Below are 14,662 nucleotides of genomic sequence, written 5' to 3'. Positions count from 1 at the left end.
GCTGCCGGGTCCCTGAGGCCACTGGCTGGACCGCTCAGGACGGCCCCGCGGCCTGGTGCCATTAATCACCCAGATGCACACTTGGCGACTCTTGGCTCAGCTGGGAGCTCCTGCTGCTCCCTGCCCCCGGGAGAATGAATCTGTCCATTTTCTCCCTCTGATTCAACCGGCGGCTAATATTAACCAGGCTTAAATCATCGAGACTCCCAGAAGCCAGGTTTTCACTGGTTTTCCTACAAATGAGCCACCAAATCTAACCAGAAATGCTTTCTATTTAAATAAAGACTACGCATCCATTTGGAAAAATAGATTTCAAGGTCTGGTTAATATCTGCTCCCCTGGACTCCCCCTCAGCCCTGTATAATTCAAAAGCTCCGGCGAAAGGAGATACTCATCTGCTGATATGAATTCACATCCCTGAAAAGGGGGGAAAAAAGGCTCCTTTCATACAGACGATTGCTTTGGATACAGCTGCGAACATCTTTGAAAAATCTGCCACTTGCGTGGCTTGGGGAGAAAATGTAAAGGATTAGACGATGACCCCAATCTTCCTGGTTGGCATCCTCGTTGGTGCTCCAGGCCCACGAATGGCTCCTAAACTTTGGCATCTGAATCACCTGGAGGGCTCATTAAAACCCAGATTGCCGGGCCCCAACGCCAGAGTTGCTCTCTCAGTAGATGCGGGGCGGCCCCGGGAACCAACATTCCTAACGAGTCCCCAAGTGATGCTGATGCTACTGGTCCGGGCACCACACTTGAGAGGCGGTGGCCTGGACCTCCCAGACCTTCCTGAACGTCCGCACCGGGAGTTGGCTCCCAGGGGCCTCTGTTGCCAGCCTGCCCTCTCCCCGCCTCCGTCCCGCCCGCTCAGCTGTGGACGGCTCCTGGACCTGGCCCTGAGCAGGGCTGGTTACCCACGACGAGCCTCGGGCCAGCCTCACCCCTGCGGGCTGAGCTTGTGCTGAACCTGGCCCTGCGCTTTCGGGGGAGGGAAGGCAGGGAGTCTGGTGGCCCGAGATGAGCCCCGGCACCTGGTGGCCCGATGAGTCCCAGCTTCCTGCAGAGTGGGTGCAGCCCGATGGCTGGCCTCAGCCCTGGTTTGCTGGCTCAGCACCTCGGTAGCCTTGGCCCTGGAGCCCTGTTTCCAACCCCATGACACTTGACTCAAGCCCAAGCCCTTGCCCTCTCCTCCCCTTACCAAGGGTGTGGAACTGGCGTCTTGCTTCCTTCTCCTCCACCCCCCAACACTCCCCACCCCGGGTGAGCCTCAGGCCAGAGGGCTGCGGGCACACACATGCACCCCGCCCTACAGGCGGCTCTCCCATAACCCCCTTAACACTGGCTTGGACACACCTGAGAGGCCCACTGAAGTTCTGATGCCTGGCCCTCCAAGGGTCAGGTCAGCACCCCTACCGCTGGCCTCGCTCCGCCTGGCACCCTGATGACGCTGCTCCCCGACCACTGACGCCCACTTCTCGCCCTCGCCCCTTGCAACGCAACTGCTCCTCATCCTTCCTTCTGGAGGCTTCTCTCCTGACAGGGACCACGTGCAAGGACCTCCATGAAGTCGTCTCAGCCGCGGTTCCATGACTTCATAGCCCGGTCCTGCAGAGACTGACTGACGTCCTGGCCACCTCCGCCGGGGCCGACCCCGAGCTGCAGCTCTCCGTCCGTCCTACAGACTCAAGGCAAAGGACACGAGCTCAGGACATGAACTGGAGCTGGGCTTCCCACTCCTCTGTTTGCTGGCTCTGTGAACTTGAGCAAGCCTCTCAGCCCCTCTGAGTCACAAGCTTCAGCCACTCATAGAGACCAGAAGGCGACCTGATGCCAAGCAGACATGAGGGTTGAATGAGCGAAGGCCCAGTAGGTGCCGCATTGGTTCCTGAACTTAGTGCCCTGGAACAGAAAGGTGTTCTCGGGCAGTCCTGGAGGCCAGGCACCTAGAGAGTCAGGCCCTCATCAAGGGGTTGGTTCCTTCTGGAGGCTAGGGAGGGGAACCCAGTCCTCACCTCTGGCAGCGTCTGGTGGCCGCCCACATGCCTTGGCTGGTGGCCACATCTCTCTGGCCTCTGCTTTCTGCTGTCACATTTCCTTCTTTTCTGAGCCAACCCTCCCTCTGCCTTCCCAGACTACTTTTAGGGCTCACCCAGGCACTCCAGGACAATCTCCCTGTTTTGCAATCCTTAATTCAGTCACATCTGCAAAGTCCCTTTGCCACTGAAGGTGACATTAATGGATTCCCAGGGTTAGGACCTGGATACTTTGGGAAATCATTATTCAGCTTACCACAGGCGCTAGACAGAGGGCCTGGAATATAGAAGCTCCATAAATTACTGCTACTCTTCATCTTCCTGCCATTGTCACCATTAGGATGTCTGGTTGTCCCCTAATTCCATTCCAGCACGATTCCTCTAATTTCCACCCAGTCGGCACAAGGCTGGGTTTCTATAGATCCAAAGAGCATAATAATGTGAGACTTGAGAAATGCTCAGAATGTTTAGTAACTTAGACCATCTATAAAATTCTTCCTTCCCAATAATGTGCATCTATAAAGAGGTAGGAATTCTTGGTGGAGGGCAATAAAGCCATCCCCCACCATGAAGTGTTAACTAGCAATTTCTCAGAGCAAGAGGATGCTCTAATGAGTCCTCTGAGCTCTCCAGATGCATCCCTAAGCACAGCTTCCTCCGGCCATTGGATCTAAGATTTCTTTCAAGAATGAGGCTGAGTGCTGCTCTCCTTCCAGCTGGCAAGAGCTGAGCAAGGATCCCCCACCAGCCCCCTGCCCCCGGCCTCAGGCTTTTACCCTAGGGGATAGCCGTGAATGAACAGCTGCCATCCTCACATCTATCCACATCTGTCCACAGCTGCATCTTACTGGATCAAGCTTGACCTGAGCCCCTCCTCTTAGAGCCTCGCAGCTTGTTGTCTGTTGGGACACTGGAACCTGACGGCAGTGAGCTTCAAGCACAGGGAGCATTGAGAGCTACAATAGCCCCGGGCTGTGGAGTGGTCAACTCTGAACCAGAATCTGTTCTTGATCTCAGAAATAGTCCCATGGAGCAACCAAGCCCGATGAGAGGAGATATCATCAGAGAGAATGAGAGAGACCAAGAGGTGCACCGCTAAGGCCAGTAGCCAGGATCAGCCCCTGGAGAAAGAGCCAAGGCAGAAAGAGACCAGTGGGACATGGGAGGACGGGCGGTGCTCATCTGGCTAATTGCAGACCTTTCTTACCAGGATCTCTTCTAAAGGGTCAGCTCCCACTCCCAAGGGTTTAAAGACCACGAGCACTTGGCATTGGAGAGCCTACATCAGGCAGTTCCCTGAAGTTGGAGATGAACAGTGGTCAACTGAGCCAGGATAAACATTAGTTTATCTACCATTAGTGCCCCCAAGGCCACATTCTTGGGGCTCTGTCTCCAGAACTGGCAGTCGCTTGTATTCCGTGGAATCCTGTCTTAGCTCGGGCTGCTGTAAGAAATGCCGCAGACTGGGTGCCTTAATAAGTATTTATTCCTTATCATTTTGGAGCCTAAGAAGTTCAAAATCAAGGTTTCGGGATGGTTGGGTTCTGAGGAGTGTCCCCTTCCTGTTGGCAGACTTCTGACTTCTCATTATATCTTCACATAGAGAGAAAGAGAATGCCTGGCGTGTCTTCTTCTACGGGCACCAACTGGATTCCGGAGGGCTCCATCCTCGTGACCCAATCACCTCCCAAAGGCACCCCCTCCTCTAAATGCCACCACATGGGAATGAGAACATCAGCGTATAAGTTTGGGGGAGGAGGGGCGGTTCATTCAGTTGGTTGTAGGTATCTTCTCCAAGTGGAGTCCCTTTTACCTGTCAGATGTTCCCAAAGCTGATATGGGGCCCATCAATTTGTGGAGCCTCACCGTTTGGACCCCAAAATCTCTAGCCCTGGGCACCCAGCTCGGACCCAAGGCTGAGCTCTCTGCTGAGGGCCATGAAGGGGATTTCAAGCTGGGATAGTCGGGGCAGTTTGCAGTGGGTCTGCCTTGCCGCTGGCAACGGGGTCCTGAGCCCTGCTCACTTCCTTCTCTCTTGAAGCCTTAGCGCCTCCCTTCCCCCTTGGCCTACCTCCCAGCCCCACACCACCTCCAGGGGAGGAAGCATGGGGGCCACCGGGTGGGACCCCCTCACCTCGGCCCACGTTGTCCGTCCCGCCATGCACTCGCTGAAGGCAAGGGCCAGGGAGAGGAGCCTGAGCCAAGCGTCGCCCCGGAGTCAGCCCAGCAGAGTCAAGAGCAGGGGCTGCCTCCTCCTAGCTGTGTGGCCTCGGGGAGTCCCTCTTCGGACGAAACAGGAGAGCGGCCGTAGCTTCCGCTCCCTAGAGCTGCTGAGGAGGAAACGAGGAGCTAGTGAACGCAAAACGGCGTCCAGCTCAGCGCACGAGCGGAATAACGTCAGCGATGGTTATCGTCTGGGTGCGGGAAGCACCACACATAAACGCAGGTAAAGCAATGTCGAGAACGTAATCGCTGAAGTCCTGGCTCTGTGTGATTTTTTTTTTTTTTTTTTTTTAGTTCTGGGACCTTGAGGAAGCCACTTAACCTCTTTGACCTTCAGATTTTTCATTTGGACGATGACAGGACAGTGGCTGTCGGCGGCGGGAAAGGACACGCTCCGCGTGTTCTCCGCGTGAAGTGGGGGGCACAGTGAGCTTCCTACTCGAGTGGCGGCCTCCCTCGCACCCCCTCGGCAGGCCCGGCCTCCGGCACGTGCACCCAGGGCCCGGCCTCATCCTGACACCGTCCCCCCGCCCCACTCATCACTCATGTGCCCTCAATACCCCTCTCCTCTGCGCCCTTCCCCTTAGGCTCCAGGCAGACAGAGCCTCCTCAAAGAAAGAAAATCTGCTTTAATCTGTTATTAAGCCCCCCACCCTATCTCCCTCCTCTTTCCACTAGAAACTTCTAGAAATGGCGGTCTACCCTTGACATCACGCTTCCCACCGGATGTCTGGAATCTCTTAGGGGCATCTCAGGATAATGACGTCCTGAGCGTTTGTGGACTTCTCTGTTGGGATGTTTGTCTTCCGTCTGTTGGGTTTATTTGGTCGAACATCTCAAATCTCTGTGAGCCGAGGTCGTGATCTAGCATTGGTGGTTAGGGCGGCTTGGCTGGGGGACTACAATCACCCCCGGGTAGAGGGAACCCCCCATTCCCTCTAATAATAAGCACCCTGGGGTGCAGTCCCCTGGGGGTGAGCCCGGCGTGAGGTCCCCAGGGGAGTGAACAGCACTGGGCCGACTGGGGAAGGCAGAGGGCAAAGGCAAACTGTGCTAAGGGATAGGACTTAGCCCATGAACAAAATGGAGAGGCAAGCTGTAGTCATGGCTTTTCCACTAAATCCTGAGGGGGAAAAAAATCTACAAGACCTCAAGCTTCAATGAAGTGATGAGAAGCAGCTTAAAGAAATTGCTTTCTAGTGCTGGGACGGGAGGGCAAGAGCAGAGAGAAGCTCGGTGTGGCCCTCGGAAGACAACCTTGCAGAGGAAATGGGGTGCTGAGACCCCCGCGCCCGTGTCTGCTGGCCCAGGAGGCCCTGTCTCATGCACTCCATCTAGTGCCACCAGCATCGTCATGGGATTATCCCCACGTGGCCCCATAGTCAAGGTGCCCCGTTGCTTGGGACACCACGATGTGCTCTGGGGCCTGTGAATCCTGGAGCCCTGGGGGACAGTGCCTCGTTTCCCCGGTTGAGAGGTGCTGTCCTATCCCGCCTGGCCTCCTGTTGCAGACCCTGGGGACTCTTCACCTTCAAGACTGCCTCAAGGACAAGATATAGGACTTCCCCACACACCCCCTGCAGCTGTGCCGTGAGCCTTGCTCTGGGGGCCGCTGTGCCTGCGCCCTGTCCACGCTGCTCACACAGACCCAGGTCCCTTTGGACGGCTCGGGCCGGGGCCTGCTTCCTTTCATACTGGGAGCTCCAGATGCGTCTTCTTCATCTTTGACTACTTCGTAGAGCCTGATGCCTAGTAGGTTTGTGATAACTGTATCTTGAATAAATAGATGCACAAACGGCTCTTGGGCCACAATCCGAGTGTGTAATGAGATAGCTAATGTTTACGGGGTGCTTATTATGCACTAGATCTTTTTTGTAACATTTTACATACTCTGGCTCATTTTATTCTCACCGAAGCCCTCACAGCAGGCATCATTATTATCCCCATTTTACAGATGGGGAAAGCAGTCCCCAGAGGTTCATTCCCTTGCCTTAGGATGCACAGCTAGAAAACGACAGAGCCGGGATCTGAATCCTAACAGTCCGACACCAGAGGCTGGGCTATTAACTAATACATTAACTGCTCCTTAAAATATTTAAAGCAAGTTTTCTCACCGGGATCACCAAGGCACCTGTGAGCAGATTAGCAGAATACATTAGATGTTGGGAAGAGCGGATTCCTGTCTGAAGCAGCTTATTGCTCAGGGAGGCCGTGGGAGTGTGGCCGGAGGCAGCCACGGGGAGGAGAGAGAAGGGATGGAGGGGACAAGTGACAGCCTCCGCATGCTAGGGGGCTGGAGAGAAGCAGACGGTCGGCCCAGAGTAATAAAACAGAGGGAAGAGGACTCTCATCAGAGCCTCCCAGGCCCAGAGGAGACTTGAGAAAGAGAAAAGGAGGTGTCCCGATCTGGGTGGGCCCAGGGAGGCCGAAGCCACAGTAAGCCACTGAGGAAAGGGGAGAAGATGCCGAACCACATGGGCTGGCATCTCAGGTGCCTCCCAGGCAGACCAAGGGCGCTGACTACTGTCTGTGCCAGTGCTGGCATCTGGAGGAACCTGGCGGATGCAGCGGGGACGAGCTACGATGGAGCCATCCCATGTGGTGCGTGGACGGAAGTGGCAGGAGCCCGGGGGCATTGCGATCCTGGGGGGTCCAGCCCGCAGCTGGAATTACGGGGCAGACCCCAGCCCCTCAGCTAGGGGGGTGCAAAGAGCCAGGCAGGATGGAGGGGCCCTAGAAAAAGACAGGTGGAGATTCAAGGCAAGTTTCAGGCCACACAGGGGACAGGCAGGCGACGGGGAAACGGAGGCAGGCATGACTCCTCACCCCCAACGGAGCTCACCCCGGATGCTGCGGGTGGTCGGCTGGGCTCCTCGGGGGCAGCCTGGCTGAGTGGGAGTCTGGCCCTGCGTGCCGGAGGTCGTTAGGGTCTGTAGCTACAGGCAGAGGGCAGAGAGAGCCTCATGCCTTCACTCGACCATCCAACCTCCCAGCCAGCCAGTGGTTGCTGAAATCGAAGTGTCGGGCACTCCGCTGGGTGCTGCAGAAATTAAGAATCTTAGGATCCATTCAGTGCCTTCTGGGGGCCCCCAAGGAGCAGATGCCTGACACTGAGTTAAACCGACAACCACAGGAAGCCAAGGACACGTATTGATAAATGATGGGGAGTCAGGCGGGGGCTAGGACGATGGCGAGCGTAACCAGTGGGGGAGAGGTTCGCACGCCATCCACATGGGTATTCAATACGAGTTGTATAAAGATCAAGCTGACGGCTGCTTTCTAAAATAAGCTGCATGTCAGGCCCCCTCACCTGCTCACCCTGTGAATGAGTTCAGTGAAGTGGCTCAATAAACCATTTCTCTTTACACAGTGAGTATCAGATGATCTTTGTCCAGACCGAGGCCTCCCACCGTGACTGGGGCTGGGGCTTACAAAGGGCTAAGGACCCCTTAGTCTGGAGGGAACTAAGTGGCTCTCCAGGGCGGGATGGGGGGGGAGATGATCACTGCTAATCCCAAGGCTGGGCCTGCCCCAGGCTCTACCCTGCTTCCAAGAGCCACAGGCTCCATCCCACGGCCTTCAGCTGAGAACCACACTGTCTGCTTCTGCAGCAGAGGCCCTGTCCTGAACCCCGACGACGTGCTGAGTCAGGTTGTCCCTCACCGTGGCCCACAAAGAGCAGCTGGCCAAAGTCCCCAGGCATCTCTTAATCTACTAGCTATGTCTCCTCTCTTCCTCTTGAACTAAGGCCCATGAGAGCAGCTGTTGGCCCCACCTTGCTCCTTCGCTGTCTCGTTAGGACTTAGAAGAGCGCCAGGAACATTAGAAGATGCTTCACACATTTTGTTGAATGTACTTGTCCCATATAAGTGAATGAATGAATGAGTGAACAAACGAATGAATATTTTAAGACCATGACTGCGTTAGGTTCCGGCCCCAGCTCCACTACTTCGTAACTCCATGTTATGCTACCTTGGCTTGGTTACCTAATCTTGGTTTCCCTAATCTTGGTAAAGTGGAAGAAGAGTAGTTGGGAAGTTGGGAAGACGTGAGAAGAGAATGTGTGTAAGGCGCTCAGCCCAGGGTCTGGCTTCTAGTAACGGGGTCAGGAAGGAGAAGCTTGATCACATTGGTTTGAAGTGACTTAGGGGCCTCCTCCTGTACCCTGAATCTTCATATGGAAAACGAAAACAAAAACAAAAACAAAAACAGAAACAAACCACCAAGCTAACTCAAAAGTGGGGGGAGAAACAGCGTGGAGCAGTGGTTCTCAAAGTGTGGGTCCTGGAACAGCAGCTTCAGCACTGCCTGGGAACTTGTCAGAAATGCAAATTCTCAGGCCCACCCCAGACCTACCAAACGAGAGACTCACTCTGGAAGTGAAGCCCAGCGATCTGTGTTTTAACAAGCCTTCCAGATGATTCTGATGCACATAAATTTGAGAATTCTGGGCCTCGCACAAGGGGCAGATGGAGAGATGGAGAAGGCCAGATTCCTGGTTGGGATGCCAATGGCTTCTTCTGATGCATAGAGAAAGGCAGAGAAGAAATCTGGGCAGCTTCAGGTCCAGTGCCAGGGAAGCGTCCCACTTTGGAGCCACCATCCCGGCCTTGCCCTCTCGGCTGCTGATGGAGAGGTCTGGCCTCCATCCATTGCAAGGAAAGTGCTGTTGGCTGCAGGAAAAGCAGCTTACGCACTGTCACGGGGACCGCTCTCTGCTCAGCAGCCCAGGCACCTGCACCACTAGGCCATTGGGACAGTTTCATTGGGAAGCAGGACTGGAGCAAAACACACGATACCATGAGATCAAGGGTTCCTAAGCATTCACGTATGCTGGAGAGCCTGAGGCAGGGCTGGGAAGAGTGGTGAGAAGGTCCTCCTGGTCCATCAGAGGAGTCACAAGACCTGAAATGGCATCAGCCACAGCCCATCGCTGTTTGCAATCAGCCCTGGAATCTCTAGGATGTCTGTGGGAGTGAAATGTGGAGCAGCGCTGGGGAGCAGGCCACGTCAGAGCGGAAAGATCAGGACACGGGGATCACTATGGCTCCCCATGGAGGCCAAAGTATGCGTGAGCCTTTGCGCACTGGGAGATGGGCTGCTGCCTGTTAGAATCACAGGGGAACTTTTTATTTACAGATCTTTTTTTTTTAAGATTTATTTATTTATTCATGAGAGACAAAGACAGAGAGAGAGGCAGAGACACAGGTGGAGGGAGAAGCAGGCTCCGTGCCGGGACCCCGACGCGGGACTCAATCCCAGGACTCCAGGATTGTGCCCTGGGCCGAAGGCAGGTGCCAAACCACTGAGCCACCCAGGGATCCAGGGGAACTTTTTAAATTACTACTGCTCAGGCCCTTACCCAGTGGATTCCGATTCAGTGCGTCTGGCGTGGGACCCAGGGATCAACGTGCATTTGTCGATCTTCCAGGTGATTCTAATGCCCAGCCAGGGTTAAGAACTGCTCTCCTGACCATGAAGGTACCATCTCGTCTATGTGCCTCTGCTTGTGTCTTCGAACCTCTGTCCACATGTCTGGTTTTTTTTTTTTTTTTCTATCAGTCTATCATCAGTCTATCATGTCCACATGTCTGGTGTTGGAACCAGGGAATCCTAATTTTGAAATCAGCTGAGAAATAAGACCCAGGAGACAGAAGATGGAGATCAGAATGTCAATTCTACAAAGTCAAGTCAAGTGGAAGATGTGCCGTTAGGTCTGTAGCCAGATGGGTTTGCAAATCCTTGGCCGTTGAGCTACATGGACCTCTCTGCTCAGTGCTGATAACATCAGGGACTCCCCAGAGGGGTGAAGCCAGCCCTGGGAGGCTACCCAGTACCAGAGAACTGGCCAGAAAGCGCTTACCTCTGCAAGGAGCCAGGGCAGAAGAAGGAGAGGCCCTGGGAGGGCTAAGCTGAGCACGCTCAGTTCTCCCAAACTCACCAATAAGACAAGTTACTTCTCTGGGGGAAAATGGTTGAGGGAGGGCAGCCCGGTGGCTCAGCGGTTTAGCGTCGTCGCCTTCAGCCCACGGCCTGATCCTGGAGACCTGGGATTGAGTCCCACGTCGGGCTCCCTGCATGGAGCCTGCTTCTCCCTCTGCCTGTGTCTCTGCCTCTTTCTCTCTGTATCTCTCATGAATTAAAAGAAAAGAAAAGAAAAGAAAAGAAAAGAAAAGAAAAGAAAAGAAAAGAAAAGAAAAGAAAAGAAAAGAAAATGGTTGAGGGATGGACAAAAGCATGAAGATTTTTCTTCCATATTTTTCTTCCCCGGATGATGCAATACAAATGTCTACCCCTTCTTGGAAACACGAGTTGTGGTGCATAAATGTTCCTCTCTCACATCTGGACATTTATCTGAGCATTTTTGTCTCTCTGTCTGAATATCCAAGGGTGTGTGTCTCTCTGTAGGTACAAAGTGTCAGCGTGGCTGCATGTCTGGGAGGGGGGTGTATTAATAAAAGTGCCCGTGTGCCTCTGGGCATCTGTCTGAATCTTCGGGTGTCTGTGTGGCAAAGCTTAGATCCTCATCCTTCTTGCCACACGCTCCCTCAAAACCCAGCAGCTTCACCTGCCTCCTTGCAGGCTTCCTGCGTTTGCTGCTCATACAGCCCGAGAGATCTCACTGATGTTCCCAACAGTCACTGTGCTGAAAGAACATGCCGTCCCAAGGGGTTATGACCGCCCTTTAATCAGCTAATATGATTCATCATCATTGTCAGTACCATGACAAGATGGCAATGAAAATGGTCTTTGCCCAGATGGGACTTCTCTGGGTGGGGCTTAACTGAGCTACTGTATTCATGAGCTCCTGGAGGGGATGCAAGAAGGCAAGGAGAGACCAGAGCTCCACCCTTTGGTCTACATGGTCCTACAAACCTTTGGAACAGACTCCTCCATGCATTGGTTCTCCCATGTGCTTAGCCCCTAACTAAGTCTCAGTGCAAGAGTTAATTCCCTTCCCCCATGTAGACCCCCTAAAGGGCTGGCCATAGCTCTCCCCACTCCAGGTACAGACCCTCTGCAACCTTAGGGGGTTATTCTCCTCTCCAAGGTTTTCCATGCTAACCTGCCTTCTCTTCTTCAATAACTATTGCCAGGGACCCCCCACGAGCTAGATCTTTGGAAAAGTAATACTTTGAGAGCATTGACTTTGGAGAGAGATAGAACAAGGGCAGATACCCTGCTCTACTACATATTTGTTGTGCGACTCTGGGCACGTCACCTCTCCTTGAGTCTCTCTGTTCTCATCTATGAAATGGAGTTATTCATAATAAAGATAGTTGGGCAGCCTTGGTGGCCCAGGGTTTAGCCCCACCTTCAGCCCAGGGCGTGATCCTGGAGACCAGGGATTGAGTCCCACATCAGGCTCCCGCATAGAGCCTGCTTCTCCCTCTGCCTGTGTCTCTGCCTCTCCCCTTCTCTCTCTCTTTGCGCCTCTCGTGAATAAACAAAATAAAATCTTTTAAAAAAATAAAAAATAGGGATCCCTGGGTGGCACAGTGGTTTGGCGCCTGCCTTTGGCCCAGGGCGCGATCCTGGAGACCCGGGATCGAATCCCACGTCAGGCTCCTGGTGCATGGAGCCTGCTTCTCCCTCTGCCTGTGTCTCTGCCTCTCTCTCTCTCTCTGTGACTATCATAAATAAATAAAAATAAAAATAAATCCTTTAAAAAAATAAAAAATAAAAAAATAAAAATAAAAAATAAAGATAGTTAATATCTCTTGAGGACTTGCTATACACTAAGTACTGCTCTAAGGATTGTGCGTGTGTTATATTTATCCACTGCTGTCTAACAAATCACAAAATAGTGTTGTAAAGCCACAAACACTTATTATTTCAGTCTCTGTGGGTCAGGATCATGGGCATATCTCATGCAGGCCACAATTAAGGTGTTGGGAGCTGCAGTTATTTCAATGCTCAATGAAGAGGACCTCACTCGGCTGTTGGCAGGATTCAGTTCCTCGCTGGCTGTTGGACTGACGGCCTGGTTCCTAGCTGGCTATTGACCAGAGGCCATTGCAGGTGCTTCCCAGATGAGCTTATCACAGGGGACCTCACACAACCAGTGGCTTCTATCAGAATACTCTAGAGAGGGAGAGAAAGCATGCAAGGTGAAAGTCACAGTGTCTTGTGCCCCAATCTCAGCGCAACACCCGATCAGTTTTGCCGTATTCTCTTATTAGAAGCGGGTCAGTAGGTCCACCCCACATCCAAGAGATAGGGAATCTACAAGGGAGTGAATACCTGGAGTCAGGGGTCCCTGGAGCCATGAGCATTCAGTCACTTTATCCTCACACTTATCACTATGTGGGGAGTATTGTTGCTATTCTCCTTTATGACCATTTTTTCAGATGAGGAAACCAGGGCACATGCTTTCCTAAGGTCGTATGACTGGAGTCTGGAAGCTACTCCAGAAGCTGTGCTCTTTACCTCTCCATCTGAATTGTTGGGACCATCAGAGGTAACACTGTAAATAATGATACCACTGCCCTCCTGAATGCAGGATCACTTCCCCAGGATCTCCCTCCAGCTGCACCTCACTCAGTGCTTGTCCCGGAATGAGTATAAGCCCCCAGCCTGGTTTGTAGCTTTTCATAACCTCTGGAGGTTCACTCTCAGCCTAATTACACATTCTCTACTCTCTGACCTGTCACCATGCTGTATTTCTAACTTCTGATTGTCTGAACAACAAACAGGGGACAGTGTAAGCGAGCATTTGGCTGAACACAATAAATTCAAGTCTCTGTTAGAACATTGGCTCCTTTCCCCTTGACCTCCATGCATTTGACCTCGAATACATTCCCTAGTATGACTAGCAGACTAGTATGGGCTCCGTCCCGGGAGGTGGCTAGCATATACAGATGAATTCACCAAACACGTGAGGCTTTGTTCAGTTGGAAATGGGAGGACACTGGGGTTAAGATTTGGGATGAAGAATTTGGTATGGAGGTAGAGTGTTCCCCTTCTGAACTCGGCATGCAAGAGAGAGCCACTACAGGCATGCTAGACATGGTTCAGTGGCTCATCTGTACCAAGTGGCATAGAAGGGCTTGGGCTTTCTGACTCAATGGTGGCCCTTTCTGCATAAAATCAGCCTCACTTTATGGGTCATTAGAGCCATCCTTCCTTTGTCCCCAACTCCTGCCATTCTATGCAACAGAAATGGCTTCCCTCTCCGAGGAGGTGTGGAGGAAAGCAAATGGTTCCATCTTTCCTTCCACCCTTCACACCCTCCTTAATGTGGGTGGAGGAGAGATTGGCATGATTTTCAAGATGGCAAGAGGCTGACGCCCATTGGTTCATGTTCTCTAACGTGTAAACATCCTGTCCAGGGTGGCCTCTCTCCTGGTTCCAACTCCCCATGTATCTAGCTTAAAAATCAGTTATGAAGGCTCAGAATTACCCTCAGGTGGGCTTCAGAGTCCAAATGTAGAGGAAAGTATCAAGAAAACCACATCAGCTTCAGATCCAAGCTGTTCTTGGATTCAGCTTTGCCAGTCATAAAAGTCAGTATTCACATCCCCGTCAAACTAACACATATAATTCTAAGATTTTATTTATTCATGAGAGACACAGAGAGAGAGAGAGAGAGAGAGGCAGAGGGAGAAGCAGGCTCCATGCAGGGAGCCCGATGTGGGACTTGATCCTGGGTCTCCAGGATCACGCCTTGGGCCGAAGGCAGGTGCTGAACCGCTGAGCCACCCGGGCTGCCCCAACACATATAATTCTAAACTGGGTCAGAACTTTGAGGAGGGAGGGGTGTGATTAATTATGACTCTTATAAACTGCAACACGAAGAGGCCTTAAAGGGCTCACTGGGGTCCCCTGCACACAGCAGAGCCAGGATGTGTGCCTATGTCTGCGAGACCATCCATGCACTTTACATTTCACTACAGCCTCCCTTCAGTACTGCTGTGGGGAACAGAAGGCACCCAGAGGTGCTGCAGGAAATCTCAGCTCCTCAAGCCTCAGCTCCAATATTATCGTCTCTGCTATACACAGAAGCTCAATTCCTACGGGTACATGGGTATATAACCAAGCACCTAAGTCAGGGACATGACTACGAACCCCCTCTAGTGCATCATGTGCTGTTCATCAAACATTGGCTCCTTTCCCCTTGACCTCCATGCATTTGACCTCGAATACATTCCTTTATCGCACAGATTTTGGCCTTGGTCATGAAATTTGCTTTAGCCAGTGGAACACGGATGGAGATAACAACGTATGAATCAAAACCTAGGTCGCCTTAAGAAGAATCCTAAAGAACATGTCCACGGTAGCATCCTGGCACCAGAAGAATGAGACACATGCAAAGAGATCTGCCCCAAATCCACAACCTACAGTAAAGCCCAGCCAAGATCAGCCGATCCTCAGCTGACTTGTAGACGTGAGATGCCGCAGGTCAA

This window comes from Canis lupus, chromosome 15, assembly GCF_003254725.2.
Source record: "Canis lupus dingo isolate Sandy chromosome 15, ASM325472v2, whole genome shotgun sequence".
Classification (NCBI taxonomy): Eukaryota; Metazoa; Chordata; class Mammalia; order Carnivora; family Canidae; genus Canis; species Canis lupus.
The sequence above is the reverse complement of the archived record's forward strand: the minus strand, read 5'-3'. Positions refer to the sequence as shown.